The following is a 23,659-nucleotide window of genomic DNA, read 5'->3' as shown; positions in this document are numbered from 1 at the left end:
ACAGTTTACAGACTTTGTATTGGCTTCCAGCAGACATTGGCATGAACTGTGGCGGGCAAACTCCTCTCTGCTATATCATTCGCTCTCTGGCTCTGCTGTGCTAGTAGGCTGGCTGTATAACTTCGCTTTCTCTTTATACTGTACTTCACTTTCTGTAGTCGGGTCTCTAACTTTATGCAAGGAATACTTTCTTCCTGGCTTTTGAGGCTTCAGACTTTGGCCTCTGTGTCCAGCAGAGCAGAAGGTGCTCAAGCTGGCCCAGACAGGGCTTGTCCGGCAGGGATGGCTCCTGCTTCCTTCCCCAAGCAGGGGGTACTCTCCACTGACTTCTAACTAACTAAGCTCCTCCCTAGAGGGAGAGTAGAGAATGGAAAGAAGGTTCCATCCTCTGCAAGTGTAGCTCTTCCATGCTTGCCGCCATCTGCTGGTGAACCAGGCATATTTCACTTGAACATAACAGTTGCAAGGAAATAGAAATACACATTTTGCAAGACCTGGAAATTAATACATGGGATGGCATTAGGTTAACCATAGCAGCAACGCGCAGAGGTGGTAACGGCACACTGGGGCGTTACACAGCTATTATGCAATTACTCACCCCCCCCCCCCCCCCCCCCTTCGCCACACAAACACTTGAACTGTTGGACGTGCAGAGGCAAGGACTTGATGTAAACTGTCTGCTACCCTGTCTAAAACGTGAATATTCTGCGGTGTGTTCCCCAAAAAAAGATTACATTTTAACTGTGTGGAGATGCACACACAAAGATTGTTATGTCACATTATCAGTGAAAAATATGTTCCTCTGCTACCATAGGTATTGCATATTTTGGTTTTCAAACCTTCAACCCAATTTTTTTTTATTTTAACTATTGCTTTTATCATGTTCTGGATCATCTGGGAGTTTATGGTAAATGACCTGATGCAACATCACTTTATCACTCGGGAACTGGTCACATATTACAAATGATCCAATGCACAGAGGAAAGACACATTGTACAATGTACAAAAAAAACACGTGAAAGTTGAAAATAGTTTATGAATATTTAATTTGATTTCTTGTATAGTATGATAAAAATGTATATGTTATTTATAGCATATAGTGTTTATATGCTATATAGCCTAGTATAGCATTCTCTACTTTTGTTAGCACCCTTAAATGGGTTGTGTGAGCTCCTAAAAAATGTCCTCTTATAGTGTAAACTTTGTCTAGCCTTCTACATAGTATAATAGTGTAATAGCATTGATGAGCTGCAACCACCTTTCTTATAGTGCTGTGTGGTGCAGTATATCACCCAGAAATGTAATCGCCTACTACATCTTTACCTAAGCCAAAACTCTGCCTGCTAGACACTCCATAATCCCCTTACCGTCTCCTCCTAATGTTTCCTCCCACACAGCTTTGATATGAGAAGCCTTGAATTCTGCCTACTCTGACTGTGGATTTAGAGCGTTGACCAGCCATTCCATGATTACATGAGTCCACAACTATTGGATAGTGTTGATCGAACCTGAACTGCAAAGTTCGGGTCCATACCGAACTTTGAAAGTTCGGAGTTTGGGCATTTAATAAAGCTTGTTGAAAGGCTGCAGGGTAGCCAATTAACAAGCTTTTAAGCTGTGGGCACTTAGAAGCCATCACAGCCATGCCTTGTAATGGCATGGCTGTGATTGGCAGCTGCATCATGTAACCCAGCCTCTATGCAAGCTAGATCATGTGTAGCACCGCCCATCAGCTCTGAGAAGTGCAGGGACAGAAAGCAGGCAGCTGAATTGAGGGAGAGTGTTAGGAATCTCATTTGGCTATTTATTCTGTGGGTGACATATAGTGATTTTTGTGGGTGCAATACACCAGCTTTGCACCCATGACACAGAAATATATTAATTCATCTGGCTGTTAATTCTGTGAGTGACCTATAGTGATCTTTTATAGGTGCAATACACCTGTACCCCTGATACAAAAATATAATAGTTAATCTGTTGTGAGGAATTAGCTCTTTCTCGGGGGTCATTCTCACAATCATCTCCACAACAGCCGAGTTGCAGGTCCAAACATGAGGTTTATTTTCACAGAACAAAACACAAAACAGCAAAACAAACACCTTGCCCGTCTGGGCTCTAACTAAACAGGAGTATTCCTACCTCACTTATAATGCCATTCGCCTTGCCCGTCTGGGCTCTAACTAAACAGTATTCCTACCTCACTTATAAGACCATGCAGCTTTTCCAGCCTGTGCGCCAACACTTCCTAGGCTGTAACAAAGTCCAATGCTTTTGATGGATTGTGGCCCAGAAGTCTGCCTGTCTCTGGCGTTGTGACAGTAACTTCCCGTACCTTGCTGAGTCCCCCAACATTCCGGCTAACACCTAGCCCCGTGGCCCCTCAGCCAGCCCGGCTGAGACCACTCTCCCAGAGACGCCAGCAATGAATCTCTAATAACACACACTTCCCTGACTGACACACTGGGAGGTGCTTTATCACAGCCTGATTAGAGCATGCCTCCCCTGTGATCACCTCGGGTGAAAGGAAATACCCGTGCCTGAAGAGTGTGGATTGGCAACTGCCTCTACCAAGCCTAACTGCCAGTCCAAGTAAAATCCAGCCCAGAAAATGTGTACAAAACGGTCACTCTCTGTATTTTATCTGTCTCACCCATCTGAGGTACCCAAGTGGGACAACACGCCTTCCAGCACTGTACACCTTATAACACTGTCCGTTAGTTCAGAGGGTAACATATACAATTTTTTTATGTGAGATTCACCAGCACTGCATCTATGACAGGGAAATTATTATAGTTAATCCGTCTGTTAATTTGGTGGGTGACATACGCCCATTTTTTGTGTGAGATACACCTGCACTGCATATGTGACAGGGAAATTAATATAGCTAATCTGTCTGTTACTTCAGTGGGTGACCTCAAAAAATGAGGAGAGCATCGAATAAGGGATGTGGCCCTGGCCGGAGTGCTGCTGGTGTTCATAGAGCTCCTGTTGCATGGAGCGGATGTGATCGATCTGTGCCAGCTACACGCCAATATGAGACACCTTCCTCAGGTGTACGTAGGCGACAGAACGTTCAGCGTTATTTTTTAAGGCCCGAATACCGGTGTACGAATGGTGAGGCCAGAACAACTAGAGGAGGTACTAGATTGGGTGGCTGACAGTGCCTCCAGTTCCTTCCCCTTGTCTCCCACCCGGTCCCCTGCTGAAAGTGCAGAGTTGGCACCTGCAGCCCATGGGAATCTGTATTTCGCCTCTCCCCATTGCAAATCAGCCAAGTAGTCTGAGCCCCAAGTCATGCAGCAGTCTCTTATGCTTTTTGATGACTCTGCTAGCAGGTTTCCATTGGCCATCCACCTAGTCCTGCCCCAGAAGTGGAAGAGATTGAGTGCACTGATGCCCAACCACTTATGTTTTAGGATGTGGACATTGTAGGACCACCCCAGCATGTCCCTGATGATGACGAAACACAAGTGCCAACTGCTGCGGCTTTCTACCGTGTGCAGACCGGAAAGGAGGGCAGGGGTGATGAGTTGGTGGAAGATGATGTGGAGGATGATAAGGTCCTAGACCACACAATGAATCAAGGTCACTTCGGAGGAAGAGGTGGTGGTCACACAGCGCCAGCCACACAGAAAAAGAGGTAGCAGGGTACAAAAGCAGAGTGGCTGTCCCCTAGCCAGTATGCTTGCTACTAGTGCCAACCACACCCAGGGACTGAGCACATCAAAGCCAGCTCCAAGGAGATCCCTCGCATTGCAGTTCTTCAGACAATGTGCTGACAATGAGACGCGAGTGGTTTCCACGCTAGCGAGGCATACATGTTCTAATCCTGAGCACCACCTGCATGACCAGGCATATAAATGCAAAGCATGAACTGCAGTGGAGTACAGACCTGAAAAACCACACAATATCTCAGGCTTAGAGATGGCCTTGGGGTTCGCCCGGCGGTCGTTTTGCGGTGAACTATTCTCATTCGCGGTTCGCTGAACAATCAAACATATGGTGATGTCCGCAGGTGCCATATTCTTTTACATTGTGCCAAACTTTTACCCATGACACATCCATCAGATGGGACAGGACAGCCAATTGAGATGTTTCAGCACATGGACACACCCACTACCCTATAAATAAACCCGATGTGACAGCCATTTTACATTATTTTTTTTGTGTAGGGAGAAGTTGCTGTGTGGAGCAGGGACAGACTATTAGGGACACCAAATGCTAGATAATAGGGCCACAAAATAGGCGTGCAATACTGAGGGTTGTGATATACCTATAATATACCTTCTATTGTGCAGCAGTTGTGTGTGGTTCTGCTGAGATATCGCAGCTAGATAGAGGGACAAACGCTATTTGAAGAAACTAATTGAAACGGATGTGATATACCTGTTGCCCCCCCCCCCCAAAAAAAAAGAAACTGATTGAGGGGTGTGATATACATATAATATACCTTTTAACATAGATAGTATATTATAATGCATTTGAATTGGGCAGCAGTTGTGTGCGGTTCTACTGAGATACCGGACCTAGATAGAGGGACAAACGCTATTTGAAGTAACTCATTGCAACTGGTGTGACATACCTGTTGCCCCCCCCCCCCCCAAAAAAAATAAATAAAAAAAATCTGATTGAGGGGTGTGATATACCTATAATATACCTTCTCACTAAGAAAGTAGATTGTAGTGCATTTGTATTGTGCAGCATTTGTGTGCGGTTCTGCTGAGATACCGTAGCTAGATAGAGGGATAAACACTATTGAAATAACTGATTGCAACTGGTGTGATAAACCTGCTGCCCCCCCCCCAAAAAAAAAAAATGATTGAGGGGTGTGATATACTTATAATATACCTTCTAACATAGAAAGTATATTATAGTGAATTTGTATTGGGCAGCAGTTGTGTAAGGTTCTACTGAGATACCGGAGCTAGATAGAGGGACAAAACGGTATTGGAATAACTAATTGCAACTGGTGTGATATACTTGTTGCCCCCCCCAAAAAAACTGATTGAGTCGTTTGATATACTTATAATATACCTTCTGACATAGAAAGTATATCATAGTGCATTTGTATTGGGCAGCAGTTGTGTGCGGTTCTGCTGAGATACCGCAGCTAGATAGAGAGCCAAACGTTATTTTAAGTAACTAATTGCAACTGGTGTGATATACCTGTTGCCCTCCCCCTGAAAAGAAAATGATTGAGGGGTGCGATATACCTATAATATACCTTCTAACTGTAACCCTGTGAAGTAACACAGGCCGCATTATCTGAAATGCCCAGTAGATGGCAGATGGACTCAGTATGCTGTTAATAAAACATTGAGCTTTGGTCACATGATTGTGACATCATCGCAGGTCCTGGAAGTTTTCCAGAAGTTACTACATGCTCAGCCAGAGAAAGGACATGTGTCTGAGAATGTGAGAGACTGCAGCACAGAGATAGAACCTTGCTGAGAGAACTTGCTTCACCCAAGATCACACCTGCTGAGAGAGGGACCTGCTGGCAAAGACAAGCACTGAGTCCAGAGGTCTGGTGAATCCAGTGAGAGGAGACTGCTGCTGACTGACCTGGCTAATCGTGTTGTGAGGGTAAGCCAAACCTCTCCCTGTATCACCACAGGGCACCTGTCTCCTCACTCACAGTAAAGGCTCTGAAGTCCAGTGACGGACATTACACAGCTCAGGCTGCTTCAGTGACCCTGCAGAGCAGGACTTATAAGGGCCCCAACTCTCCTATGTGCACCAACGGCCACTAGGGCGAAGATAAGGGGGTGGGATACAGGTGTGCTTGTGGGTGGATGAGGAAAATCCACATTGCATTGTTATCTGTGTTACCCTATTGTATTTTCCTATGTATGTTGGTTAATTTGCTGCTTACTATATAAAGTAATTTCCAGTTAGGCTGTGTCAGTCTCATTGCACCAAGTATGTTCCCAGTGGGACCCCACATCCCTACCCCGGATGCTCCACTGGGTGGAGGCACTGCCGCAGACATGTACCCCAGCTCCCAGATAGCGGAGGCTCAGGATCCGCCTGTCAGGCATAGTGAGCTAACTAGGGTTAGGGACCCCAAAGACACTAGGGGGCGCCCTCAAAACCCCATTACATAACATAAAAGCATATTATAGTGCATTTGTATTGTGCAGCAGTTGTGTGTGGATCTGCTGAGATACCGCAGCTAGATAGAGGGACAAACCATATTTGAAGTAACTAATTGCAACTGGTGTGATATACCTGTTGCCAACCCAAAAAAAAAATCTGATTGAGGGGTGTGATATACCTATAATATACCTTCTGACATAGAAAGTATATTGTAGTGCATTTGTATTGCGCAGCAGATGTGTGCGGTTCTGCTGAGATACCGCAGCTGGATAGAGGGAAAAAATGTATTAGAATAACTAATTGCAACTGGTATGATATACTGTACCTGTTGACCAAAAAGAAAAAAAATTATTGTTGTGTGTGATATACCTGTAATATACCTTCTAACATTAAAAGCATATTATAGTGCATTTGTATTGTGCAGCCGTTGTGTGCGGTTATGCTGAGATACTGCAGCTTGATAGAGTGACAAACACAAAATGAAGTAACTAATTGCAACTGGTGTGACATACCTGGTGCCCCCCCCCCAAAAAAAAAAGAAATGATTGAGGGGTATGATATACCTATAATCTACCGTCTAACATAGAAAGTATATTATAGTACATTTGTTTTTTGCAGCAGTTGTGTGCGGTTCTGCTGATATACCGCAGCTAGATAGAGGGACAACCACTATTGGAATAACTGATTGCAACTGGTGTGATATACCTTATGCCTCCCCCAAAAAATGATTGAGGGGTGTGATATACCTATAATATACCTTCTAACATAGAAAGTATATTATAGTGCATTTGTATTGTGCAGCAGTTGTGGGCGGTTCTGCTGAGATACCGTAGAGAGATAGAGGGACAAACACTTTAGGAATAATTGATTGCAACTGGTGTGATAAACCTGCTGCCCCCCCCCCCTCCAAAAAAAAATATTGAGGGGTGTGATATACCTATATTATACCTTCTAACATAGAAAGTATATTATAGTGCATTTGTATAGTGCAGTAGTTGTGTGCTGTTCTGCTGCGATACCGCAGCTAAATAGAGGGGGAAAAAGGTATTGGAATAACTAATTGCAACTGGTTTGATATACCTGTTGCCCTCCCCCAAAAGAAAAACTGATTTAGGGGTGTGATATACTTAAAATATATATTCTATCATAGAAAGTATATTATAGTGCATTTGTATTGTGCAGCAGTTGTGTGTGGTTTTTCTGAGATACCGCAGCTAAATAGAGGGACAAACACTAATTGAAGTAACTAATTGCAACTGGTGTGATATACCTGTTGCCCCACCCTAAAAAAAAAAAAAAAATGATTGAGGGGTGTGATATACCTATAATATACCTTCGAACATAGAATGCATATTATAGCGCATTTGTATTGTGCAGCAGTTGTGTGCGGTTCTGCTGAGATACCGCAGCTAGATAGAGTGACAAACACTAATTGAAGTCAATAAATGCAACTGGTGTGATATATCTTTTGCCCCCCCCCCAAAAAAAAAAAAATTAAGGGGTATGATATACCTATAATATACCTTCTAACATGGAAAGTATATTATAGCAAATTTATATTGTGCAGCAGGTTTGTTCAGTTCTGCTGAGATACTGCAGCTAGATAGAGAGACAAACACTATTGGAATAAATTATTGCAATTGGTGTAAAATACCTGCTGCCCCCCCAAAAAACATGAGTGGTGTGACATACCTATAATACACCTTCTAATATAGAAAGTATATTATAGTGCATTTGTATTGTGCAGCAGTTGTGTGTGGTTCTGCTGAGATACCGTAGCTAGATAGAGAGACAAACGCTATTGGAATAACTGATTGCAACTGGTATGATACAGTCCTGATCAAAAGTTTAAGACCACTTGAAAAATGGCAAAAAATCATATTTAGCATGGCTGGATCTTAAAAAGGGAGTGAGAAAAAACTTTTTTGAGCATTCAATTTAATGAAAACAATGAATAAACTCAAACAGGCTGTTTTATAGCTGAACTTTAGACCACACCTCAAAAAAAAAAACTAAACCCCCCAAAACAGAAATCCAATTCCAAACATGAATTTAGTAATGAGTAGCTCCGCCGTTATTGTTTATCACTTCCAAAATTTGTTTCGGCATGCTTGATGTAAACGTTTCCATGAGGTGAGTGGGAACATTTCTCCAATTGGTGAAGATGGCCTCACAAAGACCATCTACTGTCTGGAACTGTTGTCCATTTTTGTAAACTTCCCTTGCCATCCATCCTCAAAGGTTCTCAATTGTATTTAGATCAGGGGAACACGCAGGATGTGTCAAAAGAGTGATTCTCCTGGAAGAATTCCCTTGTCCTGCTGGCATTGTGTACTGTAGCATTGTCCTGTTAAAAAAAACTGTAGTTTCCACACAGACGAGGGCCCTCAGTCATGAGGAATGCTCTCTGGAACATCTGGACATAGCCAGCAGCCATTTGACGCCCCTGTACTTCCTGAAGCTCCATTGTTCCACTGAAGGAAAAAGCACCCCAGACCATTATGGCGCCCCCTCCATTGTGGCGCGTAGAAAACATCTCAGGTGGGATCTGCTTGTCATGCTAGTAATGTTGGAAACCATCAGGACCATCAAGTTAAAAAAAATTCTCATCAGAAAATAAAACTTTCTTCCACCTTTGAATGTCCCATGTTTGGTGCTCTCTTGCAAAGTCGAAACGAGCAGTTCTGTGGCGTTCAAGGTCTTTAAAGATGTTTTTTGCTTTTGAAGCACTTCAGTCTTAGATGCCGTCTGATGGTTATGGGGCTGCAGTCAGCACCAGTAAGGGCCTTAATCTGGGTCGAGGAGTGTCCTGATGGACAGCCAATTGAATCCTCCGGCTCAGTGCTGATAAAAAAAATGTGGGTCAAGCACTTGACTTTTTTGTTCCATAACCCTCAGGATCACTTAAGAAAATCCAAATGACTGTCTTACTGCGTCCCACCTCAGCAGCGATGGCGCGCTGTGAGAGACCCTGCTTATGCAGTTCAACAACCCGACCACGTTCAAAAAGGGAGAGTTTTTTTGCCTTTGCCATCACAACGTGTGACTACCTATATATCTCCTCCCATACTGCCTCACTTTGCAGTTTATATTACTTCCTGGATTGTGTTCTCTGCTTGAAGTTTCTACAGCTGGTTCTTCAGATAAGTCTATTTCTGTATTTGTTGTTTTCCTGTTGGCTTGATTCTAGGTGACCCTGACTCCCTCATTATTAAGTGCAGGGAGCTGGTGGTCGTGTCCCCTCACTATTCTAGGGTTTGCAGGTGTCACTCAGTCTAGGTACGTGGACATGCAACTTTCTATCACTGAGATCTTTGCATGGGCTGAGAAGACAGCGAGAGTTTCAGGGCTTTTATGGGCTTACCCTTTTGTTCCTTAGTTTTGGATCAAGCCAGTCGGATCCTTATTTGTAACTTCTTGTTTTCTGCTACACCATCCGTGACAGCATGTGGTCCTAAATTTTTGATCAGCTGAAAAATAGCCTGTTTCAGTTTTTTCATTGTTTTCATTAAATTGAATGCTCAAAAAATGTTTTGTCTCACTCCCATTTCTTCTTGTTGCATGTTGAAGCTCTACTTGGAACCTTGTTAATATCCTGCCATTCTAAATATGATTTTTTGCCATTTTTCAAGTGGTCTTAAAATTTTGATCAGGACTGTATACCTGTTGCCCCCCCCCCCCTTCCCCCCCCCAAAAAAAAGATTGAGGGGTGTGATATACCTATAATATACCTTCTATCATAGAAAGTATATTATAGTGCATTTGTATTGTGCAGCAGTTGTGTGCAGTTCTGTTGAGATACCCCAGCTAGATAGAGGAACAAACGCAATTTGAAGTAACTAATTGCAAATGGTGTGATATACCTGTTGCCCCCCCCCCCCCCCCCCCCAAAAAAAAAAAAAATGGAAATGATTGAGGGGTATGAATTTCTTATAATCTACCTTCTAACTTGGAAATTATATGATAGTACATTTCTATTGTGCAGCAGTTGTGTGCGGTTCTGCTGAGATATCACAGCTAGATAGAGGGACAAACACTATTGGAACAACTGGTGTGAAATACCTGCTGCCCCACAAAAAAAAGAAATATTGAGCGGTGTGATTTACTTATAATATACCTTCTAACATAGAAAGTTTATTATGGAGCATTTCAATTGTGCAGCAGTTGTGTGCAGTTCTGCTGAGATACTGTATCAAGATATACGGTATTGTTATAACTAATTGCAACTGGTGTGATATAAATTGCACATGGTGTGATATACCTGTTGCCCAAAAAGAAAAAAAAAATATGATTGAGAGGTGTGATATACCTATAATATACCTTCAATACATAGGGAAAATACGTACCTGGGATTTTACTTTCCTTGAGTACAGAGGCAGCACATCATGGGTTAATCCCATTCCCTTCAGATTGTAGGACCGCCCACCTAGATAAATCAGAATAATTAATCAATTAATTAGCTCCTTAATATGGGTGGCAACCAGAATGCATCCTTGTGTTAAAAAACTAGATCCAGACACAAACAATTCCAAAAAGAAAAAATGTATTAGGGAGGGTATCGATGTGCTGCCTCCGTACTCAAGGAAAATAAAAATCCCAGGTACGTATTTTCCCTTTCCCGTTTCATAATCCGGCAGCACATCACGGGATTTGCATAGATCCCAAAGGGGGGGTTTCTGCATCTAGTACTGCACTCAAAACGCCAGCGCCGAAGGCCGAGCTCTTGGTATAGATGTCCAGGCGGTAGTGGTTCGCGAAGGTCAGTGTTGAAGACCAGGATGCTGCATTGCAGATGTCTTCTAGAGAAACTTGCGCTTTTTCTGCCCAGGATACTGCAGTGGCTCTTGTAGAGTGTGCCTTGATTGGAAACGGAGGAGAAATCCCATCAAGTGCATACGATTCCATAATTGTAGACTTAATCCATCTTGCAATGGTATCTTTGGATGGACACTGCCCTCTTCTTGAACCGGCATATAACAGGAGGAGGTTCTCTGCCTTTCTGAACTCCTTGGTTCTGAGAAGGTAAATTTCAATTGCCCTCTTAACATCTAGTGTGTGTAACGCACTCTGTTGTTCATCAGAAGGATCGGGAAAGAATGCTGGAAGGAAAGACTCTCTGTTAATGTTAGAAGAAGATGAGACTTTTGGTTGGAAGAATGGCATAGTACGAAGTAGCACTCCGTCTTGAAGAATCCTCAGGTACGGATGTTTAGAGGAAAGGGCTCGTAGCTCTCCCAACCGCTTTGCCGATGTAATTGCAATTAGAAAGGACACCTTATAGGTAAGCCATTTGAAATCAGCTTGCTGGAGACGTTCGAATGGAGAAGTCGTTAATCTTCTGAGTACCAAGGACAGGTCCCAGACCGGTATGGGTTCTCGAAAAATAGGTCTTAACTTTTTTACTGCTTTAAAGAACCTGACGATGAGCGGGTGATGAATGAATTTATTTTCGGTCATGGCATTGATGGCCGTCATATGTGCCCTTAGTGTATTGGGTTTGAGACCCTTTTGAAAGCCGTCTTGAAGGAACTGCAGTACAGAAGAGATGTTAATGACTGAACAACCCGACTCACAGAGCCATTCTGAGAACTTATTCCAGATCTTGGCATACTTCATATTCGTCGATTGCTTACAAGAGCAAAGAAGTGTATTAATTACTGAGTCTGAGAGTCCTCTTTCTTCTAGCACAGATCTTTCAGCCTCCAGGCTGTGAGGTGTAGTCTGTTCAGATGCTGATGATACAGACCCTCTTGAATTAAAAGATCCGGAACTAGAGGGAGCTTCCAGAATTCCCCCTTGGAAAGCTGGAGAAGAAGGGGAAACCACAACCTTCTCGGCCAGAATGGCGCGATTAGTATCGCCTGGGCCTCTCTGCAAGGATCTTCCGAAGGACTCTCACAATGAGAGGGACCGGAGGAAAGATGTACATGAATAGGTGTCTCCAGCTGAAGGAAAAAGCATCCACCAGTGTGGGGTCTTCCCACTTGTTCAGAGAGCAAAACCTTGGTAGCTTCTTGTTCCTTCTGGACGCCATCAGGTCCCACGCTGGCAGACCCCATTTGGCCACTATTTGCTGAAATACATCTTGATTCAGCTTCCATTCTGTCTGTTTGATCATCCTCCGACTCAGCCGATCCGCTTGAGTATTGCAGCAACCTTTGATATGCATGGCTCTTAATTCTAAAAGGTGGGATTCTGCCCAGGAGAAGATCTGTTTGCACAAGCCCAGGAGAACCGCATTCCTCGTCCCTCCTTGCTTGTGCAGATAAAATACCGCCGGGAGATTGTCTGAACGCACAAGCACTGGCTTCCCTATTATCTCTGCTGCAAACTGGTGGAGAGCCAAGTGGACCGCCTTCAGCTCCTTGAAATTTGAAGATTGCTTCTTCATTTGCGGGGACCAGAGGCCTTGAACCCATTTGTCTTGGAGGTGTGCTCCCCTGCCTTGGCCAGATGTGTCTGTAGTGATTATGACCGGAGACATGAACTGGAAACTCTTCCCAGAGGAAAGATTCTTGGTCTGAAGCCACCAGTTTAGACTCTGAATTGTTGAAGGCTTCAGTCTCACTCTTGCTTTCAGACTGTGGTGGCTGTGATGCCACGTCTGTAGCATATACTGCTGTAAGTCCCTGGTATGAATCATGGCCCAGGGGATGGCATCGGCTGTCGCTGTCATATGTTCCAGTGTCTTCATGACTCTGCGAACCGAAGGACGATGTAAGGATAATAGGGTTCTTATCTCCTTCTTTAAAGTCCCAATCTTTAGAGTTGGCAGGAGAAGTGTCATGCTGCATGTGTCTATCCTGAACCCTAGGAAGGACTTGGAGGTAGTAGGAATGATTTCTGACTTCTTCCAATTTATTAGAAATCCTAGGGATTGAAGTAGTTTCACCGCTTCCTGAAGATGAATCTGCAGAAGGTGTTTGGATTGGGCTGCCAGAAGCCAGTCGTCCAGGTAGGAGAAGACTTGAATATTCTGGAGGCGAAGAGTCACCGCTACTATGATTGCAATCTTGATAAAAATTCTTGGTGACGAGCAGAGGCCAAAAGGAAGAGCCTTGAACTGGAAGTGAGAAATGCCTTCCTCCCTCTGAATAGCCAGTCTTAGAAATTTTCTGGATGACACTCTTATGGGGATGTGTAGATACGCGTCCTTTAAGTCTAAGGATACCATGTACTGATCTCTTGTGAGTACTGCTGTTATCGATCTTATAGTCTCCATCTTGAAATGAACTTTCTTCAGGTACTGATTTAAGTAACGCAGATCTATGATGAGACGGCTTCTTCCGTCTGCCTTGGGTACGTGGAATACTCTGGAGTATACCCCCTTTCCCCTCTGGTGGTAAGGAACGGGTTCCAGTGCGCCCTTTCCTAGAAATTCTTCCAGTAAACAAACTAGTAGAGGATCTCCTCCTCTGTTTGTCAGAAATCTGTCTCTTAGGAAGTGGTCGAACTCCAGTTCGTAACCTTCTCTGATGATCTGGAGACCCCAATTGTCTGAGGTAATCCACAGCCACTCTGGATAGTAGTTTGACAGGCGGCCTCCCACTTCCTGACCTGTGGCGTCAGAACTCCATGTTTGGTTGTTTGGAATCATCTGGCTTCTTTCCTGGCTTTTCAGGAGCTGGTCTGAATCTACAGTCAGATCTTCCTCTGGTTGAGCGCCCTCTAAAACCTGACCTCCTATAATCCTGTCCTCTATAGGGATGAAAAAAACTTCTGTATGTCTCTACGTCTGGCTTGAGGAAAATTCAATGTCTTCTCTTCCATATTAGCTTCCAGAAGCTTATCCAGATGGGAGCCAAAAAGTCTTCCAGGCTCAAATGGCAAGGAGCAGAGATTACTCTTAGACGAAGGATCTCCGGACCATAGCTTCAACCAGAAGGCTCTTCTAACTGAGTTTGATAGGGCCATATTCTTCGCCGTCAACCTTAATGTATCCAGAGGGAAGTCACAAAGGAACTCCGCCGCCATTTTCAACGATGGTAGTTGTTGCAGCAATTCCTCTCTTGACACTCCATCCTCTATATCCCTACCAAGCTGGCTTAGCCATACCCTGAGAGCCCGAGCTACAGGGACAGTCGCCATAGCAGCCTTGCTTAGGGGGGCCAGGTAGGTGTGCAGTCTCTTTAGGAGCCCATCTGCTTTCTTCTCCATAGGCTCCTTGAGCAAGGAGGAGTCGTCACTAGGAAACAGAGACTTTTTAGCTAAACGGGTAACCGCCGGGTCTACTCTTGCTGGGACTTCCCAGCTGGTGGATTCAGCAGGATCTGTTTTGTACGCTGCTCTAAATCTGGATCCCAGATTTATCTTTCCCACTGGCTGCTCCCATTCTTTACACATAATGGAACTCAAGACAGGGTGACTAGGAAACACAGAGGCTTTCTTTTTAGGAAAATAAAAAAGATTTTCTTCCTCCCGTTCGGATGTCTTTTCTTTCTTAGACTCCATGCTCCTTTTTACTTCCTTAATCAGTTGGTTAACATTACTTTTGTTAAACAGAAAGTTATCCTCCAGAATCTTGGACTCGGACTCAGAGTCTGAAGAGACTTCACCTTCAGAGCGTGAGGACTGCTCAGAAGACGACCCAGAAGATAACTGCTCTGTCTTGTTACTCTTCTTCCTAGTTTTAGCAAGAAATTTCTTAAATAGAGACATCATCTTCCTGGTTTTTGCGTCAGAGGCCTCATCTGAATGAGAACAATTCTTACATATATTGGAGGAGCAATTAAGAGGCAACGGCTGAATACAAGAGATGCACAAGGCTTGTTTAGATTTGCGTTTCTTAGCAGATCTAGACGGGGAGACCTTAGGAGGATTCCCACTACACTGCTCACAGTAATCCTCTGGATATTCATCAGGCAGAGGCTGATCACATGAATGGCACAACCTGTGCCTGCTCTTTCTGGCCCTCTTCCCTGGTCTGCTTGAGGAGCTGGACATCTGTAACACATAATACAGGAACCAGTAAACAAGGGAAGAGCTATTTGAGGATTTGCCTGACACAGGACAGGCAGAAATTACCTTTATAATACCAGAGCTCTGCTGCCAGGCACATGCGGCAGCGAGCACTACAGACAGCCAGTTTAAATACTTACAGCTGCTACAGGTAGGCGGCGGCATGCAGGGTGACGTCAGACGCCCAGCGCCTGCGTTCCACCAAGCGCTTCTTGCGCTCCACGAAACCGGAAGTCCGGAACCGGAAATATTGCTGCCGCAGGAGGAGGCACACGGGGTGACGTCAGACGCCCAGCGCCTGCGTTCCACCAAGCGCTTCTTGCGCTCCACAAAACCAGAACCGGAAGTTCTGCTGACGAAGGAGGAGGCACGTGAGATGACGTCAGACGCCCAGCGCCTGCGTTCCACTGACAGCTTCTCTGTGCTCCACCATACCACCGAACCAAGTCAGAATAATACACCCCGGTTGCTGGTGCGGTAAGCGCTGCCTCCGATGCAGAAAGCGCGTCCTGGAAGAACACAGGAGCGAACGCTAGGGGCCAGGAAATATACATGCCAAATAAGAAAAGAAAAAGAAAAAAGGTCAATCAGGCTCCCTGATCCAGGTAACCAGCCGCTAGGTGGGCTTACTGAAGGACAATAAAAAAAACACAAGGATGCATTCTGGTTGCCACCCTATATTAGGGAGCTAATTAATTGATTAATTATTCTGATTTATCTAGGTGGGCGGTCCTACAATCTGAAGGGAATGGGATTAACCCGTGATGTGCTGCCGGAGTACGAAAAGGGAAAGAAAGTATATTATAGTGTACGGTTGTATATTAAAGTGTATAGTTGTGTACGGTTCTGCTGAGATACCACATCTAGATAGAGGGACAAACACTATTTGAAGTAACTAATTGCAAATGGTGTGATATACCTGTCCCCCCCACCTAAAAAAAAAAAAAAAAAACTGACTGAGGGGTGCGATATACCTATAATATACCTTCTAACATAGAAAGCATATTATAGTGCATTTGTATTGTGCTAAAGTTGTGTGCATTTCTGCTGAGATACCGCAGCTAGATAGAGGGACAAACACTATTTGAAGTAAATAATTGCAACTGGTGTGATATACCTGTTGCCCCCCCAAAACAAAAAAGCCATATAGGGGTGTGATTTACCTATAATATACCTTCGAACATGGAAATTATATTATAGTATATTTGTATTGTGTAGCAGTTATGTGCAGTTCTGCTGAGATACCGTAGCTACATAGATGGACAAACGGAATTTAAAGTAACTAATTGCAACTGGCGTAATATACCTGTTGCCCCACCCAAAAAAACAAAAAAAACAATATAGGGGTTTGATTTACCTATAATATACCTTCTAACATGGAAATTATATTATAGTACATTTGTATTGTGCAGCAGTTGTGTAAAGTTCTGCTGAGATACCGCAGCTAGATCGAGGGACAAACACTATTGTAATAACTGGTTGCAACTGGTGTGAAATACCTGCTGCCCCCCCAAAAAAAATTATTGAGTGGTGTGATATACCTATAATACACCTTCTAACATAGAAAGTATATTATAGTGCATTCGTATTGTGCAGCAGTTGTGTGCGGTGCTGCTGAGATACCATAGCTACATAGATGGACAAACGGTATTGGAATAACTAATTGCAACTTGTGTGATATAAATTGCAACTGTTGTGATATACATGTTGCCCAAAAAGAAAAAAAATGATTGAGGGGTGTGATATACCTATAATATACCTTCTAACATAGAAAGTGTATTATAGTTTTTCCAGTAAGAAATCAAGGGTTAGCAGCCAAATAAAATACTATATTTATTCCCCCGATTCTGTAGTTTGCAGAAACACCCCATATGTGGCTGTAAACTACTGTACGGGCACACAATATGGCGTAGAGGGAAAGGTGCGCCGTATGGTTTTTGGAAGGCAGATTTTGCTGGACTAGTTTATTTACACCATGTCCCATTTGAAGCCCCCCGATGCACCCCATTTTAGAAACTAAGGGATAGGGTGACAGTATTGTTGGTACTAGTTTAGGGTACACATGTTTTTTGGTTGCTCTATATTACACTTTTTGTGAGTCAAGGTAACTAGAAATAGCTGTTTTGGCACAGTTTTTATTTTTTGTTATTTACAACATTCATCTGACAGGTTAGATCATGAGGTATTTTTATAGAGCAGGTAGTCACGGATGCAGCGATAGCTAATATGTATACTTTTTTTTATTTATGTAAGTTTTACACAATGATTTCATTTTTGAAACAAAAAAAATCATGTTTTAGTGTCTCCATAATCTGAGACCCATATTTTTTCAGTTTTTGGGCGAATATCTTAGGTAGGGTATGATTTTTGCGGGATGAGATGACGGTTTGATTGGCACTATTTTGGATTGCGTATGACTTTTTGATCGCTTGCTATTACACTTTTTGTGATGTAAAGTGACAAAAAATTCATGTTTTAGTGTCTCAATATTCTAAAAGCCATAGTTTTTTCAGTTTTTAGGCGATTATTTTAGGTAGGGTCTCATTTTTTGCAGAATAAGGTGACTGTTTGATTGGTACTATTTTGGCATACATACGACTTTTTGGATCACTTTTATTACCTTTTTTGGGAAGTAAGGTGGGCAAAATTTTAATTTCATCATAGTTACATATATATATTTTTTTTTATGGCGTTCACCGTGCAGGTAAAGTAACATGTCCGTTTTATAGATTAAGTTGTTACAGACGCGGTGATATCAAACATGTTTAGGGGATTTTATTTATTTCATTTTTAATCAGTGATAAATGTGTTTTTTTATTTTTCCTTTTTTTTTATTTTTTTTTTCAATTTTTTTGACCCAGACCCACTTGGTTCTTGAAGATCCAGTGGGTCTAATGTCTGTATAATACAATACAGTATACTATATAGTGTACTGTACTGTATTTTTACTTTACAAAGTCTGACTTAGCAGAAGTCTAATCAGCACCATGGACAGACTCTGATCAGCACCATGGACAGCCGGACGCCTGTGAAGGCGTCTGGTAGCCATGGCAACCATCACTCGCTGCCACAGCAGAGCGGTGGGTGATGGGGAGGGAGGGTGGACCCCTCCCTCTCCCATCAGGGGCTGAAAAGGCTCAGCAGCCCCCGATGGGAGAGGGAGGGAGCTCCCTCCCTGTTAACCTCTTCCATACAGCGGTCCCTACAGACCGCGGCATGGAAGTGGTTAAACGCCTGACATCTGTGCCAGCACAGATGTCAGGCGTTTCAAGCAGAATGTCAGCAATGTGCTGACACTCTGCAAACCACTCGGCTATCCTGAGAGAGGGGGCGTGCAGATGATTGCATGCCTGCCCGCCCCCCCAAGCACCACCCGCCCGTGCGGATCAGAAACTTCCAAAACCTCAGGTCTAAATTGACCTGCGGTTTACTGCGATCGCCTACACGGTGGGGTCAGGACCCCCCCTCGCATTTAGCCAAGGTGCCTGCTCAATGATTTGAGCAGGCACCGGTTTTCAATTACCGGTACGCCCTGTGTCCTTAACGATCAGGCAATCACGGTGTACCGGTACGCCCTATGTCCGAAACAGGTTAAAGGGACAAACGCTATTTGAAGTAACTAATTGCAACTGGTGTGAAATACCTGTTGGCCCACAAAAAAATAAAAAAAATATGATTGAGGGGTGTGATATACCTATAATATACCTACTAACATAGAAAGTATATTATAGTGCTTTTGTATGGTGCAGCAGTTGTGTGCGGTTCTGCTGAGATACCGCAGCTAGATAGAGTGGCAAACACTATTTGAAGTAAATAATTGCAACTGGTGTGATGTACCTGTTGCCCCCCCCCCCCCAAAAAAAAAATAATAAAACAATATAGGGGTATGATTTACCTATAATATTCCTTCTAACATGGAAATTATATTATAGTACATTTGTATTGTGCAGCAGTTGTGTGCGATTCTGCTGAGATACCTGGTTGCAACTGGTGTGAAATACCTGCTGCCCCTCAAAAAACAATGATTGAGGGGTGTGATATACCTATAATACACCTTCTAACATAGAAAGTATATTATAGTGCATTTGTATTGTGCAGCAGTTGTGTGCGGTTCTGCTGAGATAGGGAAAATTGGTTGCCTGGAATTTCGCTTTCCTTGAGTCCGAAGGCAGCACATAATGGATTAATCTTGTCTCATTTGCTTACTTGGACCGCCCACCTAGATAAATCACACAATTAGTATAATGAGTATAAATACACACCCTCCACCACCCTGCTTTGTATTTTTTTTTTATAGATTCAGACCATAACTGCAGTACAAAAAAAATATTAGGGAGGGTAAGCATGTGCTGCCTTCGGACTCAAGGAAAGCAAAATTCCAGGTAACCAATTTTTCCTTTCCCATTTCGTCCTCGACAGCACATAACGGGATTGTATAGATCATAAAGGGGGGTATACTAATATAAAACTGCATTTAGAAACCCAGTGCCGAAGGGACCAAGAAGCTGCATTACAGATATCTTCTTTAGACACTTGTGCTTGTTCTGCCCAGGATGCTGCTGTAGCTCTTGTTGAGTGGGCTCTTATCGGAAAAGGAGGGGATTCTCCCTCTAATTTGTAGGCCTCTACAATAACAGTTTTTATCCATATTGCAAGAGTGTCCTTAGATGCTTTCTGACCTGTTCTAGGTCCAGCAAATAACAGAAACACATTTTTATCTGTTCTGAATTCTTCTGTTCTTAGAAGATAGATTCCCACGGCTCTTTTGACATCTAAAGTATATAACCGAGTCCGTTCTTCATTGGAAGGTTCTGGAAGGACTCTTGGAAGAAAAGATTCCTTATTAACATTAGACGATCATGGTACTTTGGGCAGAAAGGATGGCATAGTTCGCAATAGTACCCCTTCTGGTAGAGATCTTAGGTATGGATATTTTGATGATAGAGCCTGCAATTCCCCCAGTCTCTTTGCAGTAGTGATGGCAATAAGGAATAGAACTTTATAAGAAAGCAATTTTAGTTCAACCTCTGATAATGATTCAAATGGTGGAGCTGTTAACTTTAACACCAAGGATAAGTCCCAGATAGGAATCGGATGTCTATATACCAGCTTCCATCTTTTAACTGCCTTGAAGAATCTAAATGTTAATGGATTATTTCCGAATTTGCTTTCTGTCATAGCATTGATTGCAGTCATGTGGACTCTCAGTGTATTTGGTGTAAGCCCCTTTTGAAAACCATCCTGTAAGAACTGGAGAATTGAAGCTACAGTCATTTCTGTACGATTAGTTTCAGACATCCAAGATGCAAATCTTTTCATATCTTTTCATATTTAGCATTAGTTGAACTTTTATGGGAAAAAAGTAAGGTATTGATCACTGATTTTGAGAGACCTTTCTCTTCTAACATGGATTTCTCAGTCTCCAGGCTGTAAGCTGAAATCTGGTCAGGTTGTGATGATATAGACCGTGCTGTAATAATAGATCGGGGTGAAGGTGAAGCTTCCAAAATTCTCCTTTCGACAACTGGAGTAGAAGGGGAAACCAAGCCCTTCTGGGCCAAAAGGGGGCTATCAATATAGCCTGAGGCTTCGCTACTAAAAAATTCTGTAGGACTTTCAGGATGAGGGGAACTGGAGGGAATAAGTACACATACAATCCTTTCCAGCTGATTGAAAATGCATCCACAATCGTGGAGTTGTCGAATTTGTTTTGGGAGCAGAAATTGGGTAGCTTCCTGTTGTGTCTGGATGCCATTAGATCCCACGTCGGTGTACCCCACTTGGCTATAATCTGCTGGAAGTAATGTGGATTCAATTCCCACTCTGATGGTTTGATTTCCTTCTGGCTCATAAGATCTGCTTGAATATTGGCATAGCCTCTGATATACACTGCTCTCAAATTTTGTAGGTATAATTCTGCCCAAGCAAAAATCTCCTTGCATGGGTTCAGTAGGCATGACTTGCCCTTGAGATCTGCTTGGAAATGATGTAAGGCCAGCTTGATCGCCTTTAGCTCCCTGAAATTTGATGATTGTCGTTTTTTTCGGTTGGACCACCAACCTTGAATCTACTTGTTTTGGAGATGTGCTCCCCATCCTACAGCAGAAGCATCTGTGGTAATTACTACAGGAGACAAAAACTGGAATATTTTCCTCTTGGATAGATTTTTTTCCTTTAACCACCATTTTAGACTCACAATCGTGGATGGTTTCAATCTGACCTGAGCTTCAAGAGTGTGATTGTAACGCCAGACCCGTAAAACATATCCTGTTGGAGATCACTGATGTGAAACTTTGCCCAGGGAACCGCATCTATTACGGCTGTCAGATGCCCAAGAGTCCTCATTACCCTGTGAACTGAAGGTTTTGGGGAAGATATTAAGCCTGTCACTTCCTTTTTCAAGGATACAATCTTCTGAACTAGTAGATACAGGGTCATGGTACGTGTGTCTATCTGAAACCCTAGGAACCGTTTCAATGTGGTAGGGTAGATGTCGGATTTCTCCCAACTGATTAGGAATCCTAAGGTATGGAGGAGCTAAGACGTTCCATATCAGCCGGTGGTGCTGGTTGTTGTAGCATGCTGACAAAGCTTTTCCACATTTCACGTCACATATGAAGCAGTAAGCGGGAAGTTACACTGCAGCGCTGACAGAGGAGCAGCAGCAGGGTGAGAACGCCAAAAGCGCGCACAGACGGCCCACACTTTATGCGGCAGCTCTGACATATTGGGGTAATTTTTAAGGAATCTCTGCACCACCAAATTCAGCACATGCGCCAGGCAAGGGATGTGCGTCAAACTGGCTAGTCCCAAAGCTGCTACGAGATTTCGCCCATTATCGCACACCACCAGGCCGGGCTTGCGGCTGACTGAGACAAACCACAAATTGGTCTGTTGTTCAAGGCCCGTCCACAGCTCCTGCGCGGTGTGGGGCTTGTCCCCCAAACAGATACGTTTTAAAACTGCCTGCTGTCGTTTACCCCTGGCTGTGCTGAAGTTGGTGGTGAAGGTGTTACGCTGACCAGATGAGGAGCTGGTAAAGGATGAGGAAGCAGAGTAGGAGGAGGAAGCAAAAGGAGGCAAACTGAAGCGCCCTGCAATCCTCGGTGGTGGAAAGATATGCGCCAAACTGCTATCCTCCTCAGGCCCAGCCACCACTGCATTTACCCAGTGTGCTGTTATGGAGATATAACATCCCTGACTATGCTTACTGGTCCATGTATCCGTAGTGAGGTGCACCTTGCCACAGATGGCGTTGCGCAGTGCACACCTGATTTTGTCCCCTACTTGGTTGAGCAGGGAAGGGATGGCTCTCCTGGTAAAGTAGTGGTGGCTGGGCACGACGTACTGTGGGACAGCCACTGCCATAAGGCCTTTAAAACTATCCGTCTCCACCAGATGGAATGACAGCATTTAAAGGCCATTAATTTAGAAATGCTGGGATTCAGGACTAGGGATCGTGGGTGGGTAGGGGTTACTTCCTCTTCCTCTCCAGCGTTTGGGAGATGGAGAGCTGAACGCTTCCTTGGGACATTGTGGAGATGCTTGGTGACCCAGGTGTTGGTGTTGCTGGCAGACACTCTGTTTGTGGGGTGGCAGGTGGCACTGTCACTCCAGAGGTGGATGAAGAGGCTGAGACTGCAGCAGAAGAGGAAGCAGGAGGAGCCAGAGACCTTTCTTGGTTTTTGAGGTGTCTACTCCACTGCAGCTCGTGCTTAGCACTTAAATGCCTGGTCATGCAAGTTGTGCTCAGGTTGAGAACGTTTATGCCTCATTTCAGGCTCTGATTGCACAGCGTGCAAACCACTCGTATCTTGTCGTCAGCACATTGTCTGAAGAACTGCCACGCCAGGGAACCAATTGGAGCTGGCTTTGGTGTGCTCGGTCCCTTTCTGCAGTGGGCAGTAGCAGGCTTACTGTCTAGGGGACGGCCCCTCCGCTTTTGCACCCTGCTCCCTCTTCTTCTGTGCAGGTGGCTCTGTGCGACCACCGCCTGTTCCTCCAAACTACATAGGTCACTCGCATGACCTTGAGTCCATATGGGGTCGAGGACCTCATCATCCTCCACATCATCTTCCACCCAGTCTTCACAATTTCGAAAGCCTCAGCAGTTGGCACCTGTGTTTCGTCATCATCCGAGGCATGCTGCGATGGTCCTCCCATGTACTCATCTTGAAACATAAGTGGTTGGGCATTGGTGCACTCAATCTCCTCCACTTCTGGGGCAGGGCTAGGTGGATGGCCCTGGGAAACCCTGCTAACAGAGTCATCAAAAAGCAGAAGAGACTGCTGCATGACTTGGGGCTCAGACTGCTTAGCTAATTTGCAAGGGGGTGAGGTGAAAGACTGATGGACATGGGCGCAGGTGCCAACTGTGGTCTTTCAGCAGGAGACTGAGTGGGAGACAATGTGATGGAACTGGATCCACTGTCAGCAACCCAATCTACTATCGCCTGTACTTGTTCAGGCTTCACCATTCGTAGAATCGCATTAGGCCCGACCAAATACCGCTGCAGGTTCTATCACCTACTCGCACCTGAGGAAGGGTTTTCACTTGTGCTTGTAGCTGGCACAGATCGACCACATCCTCTCCCTGCAACAG

Source organism: Bufo gargarizans, chromosome 2 (assembly GCF_014858855.1).
Source record: "Bufo gargarizans isolate SCDJY-AF-19 chromosome 2, ASM1485885v1, whole genome shotgun sequence".
Classification (NCBI taxonomy): Eukaryota; Metazoa; Chordata; class Amphibia; order Anura; family Bufonidae; genus Bufo; species Bufo gargarizans.
This window is presented reverse-complemented; position numbering follows the sequence as displayed.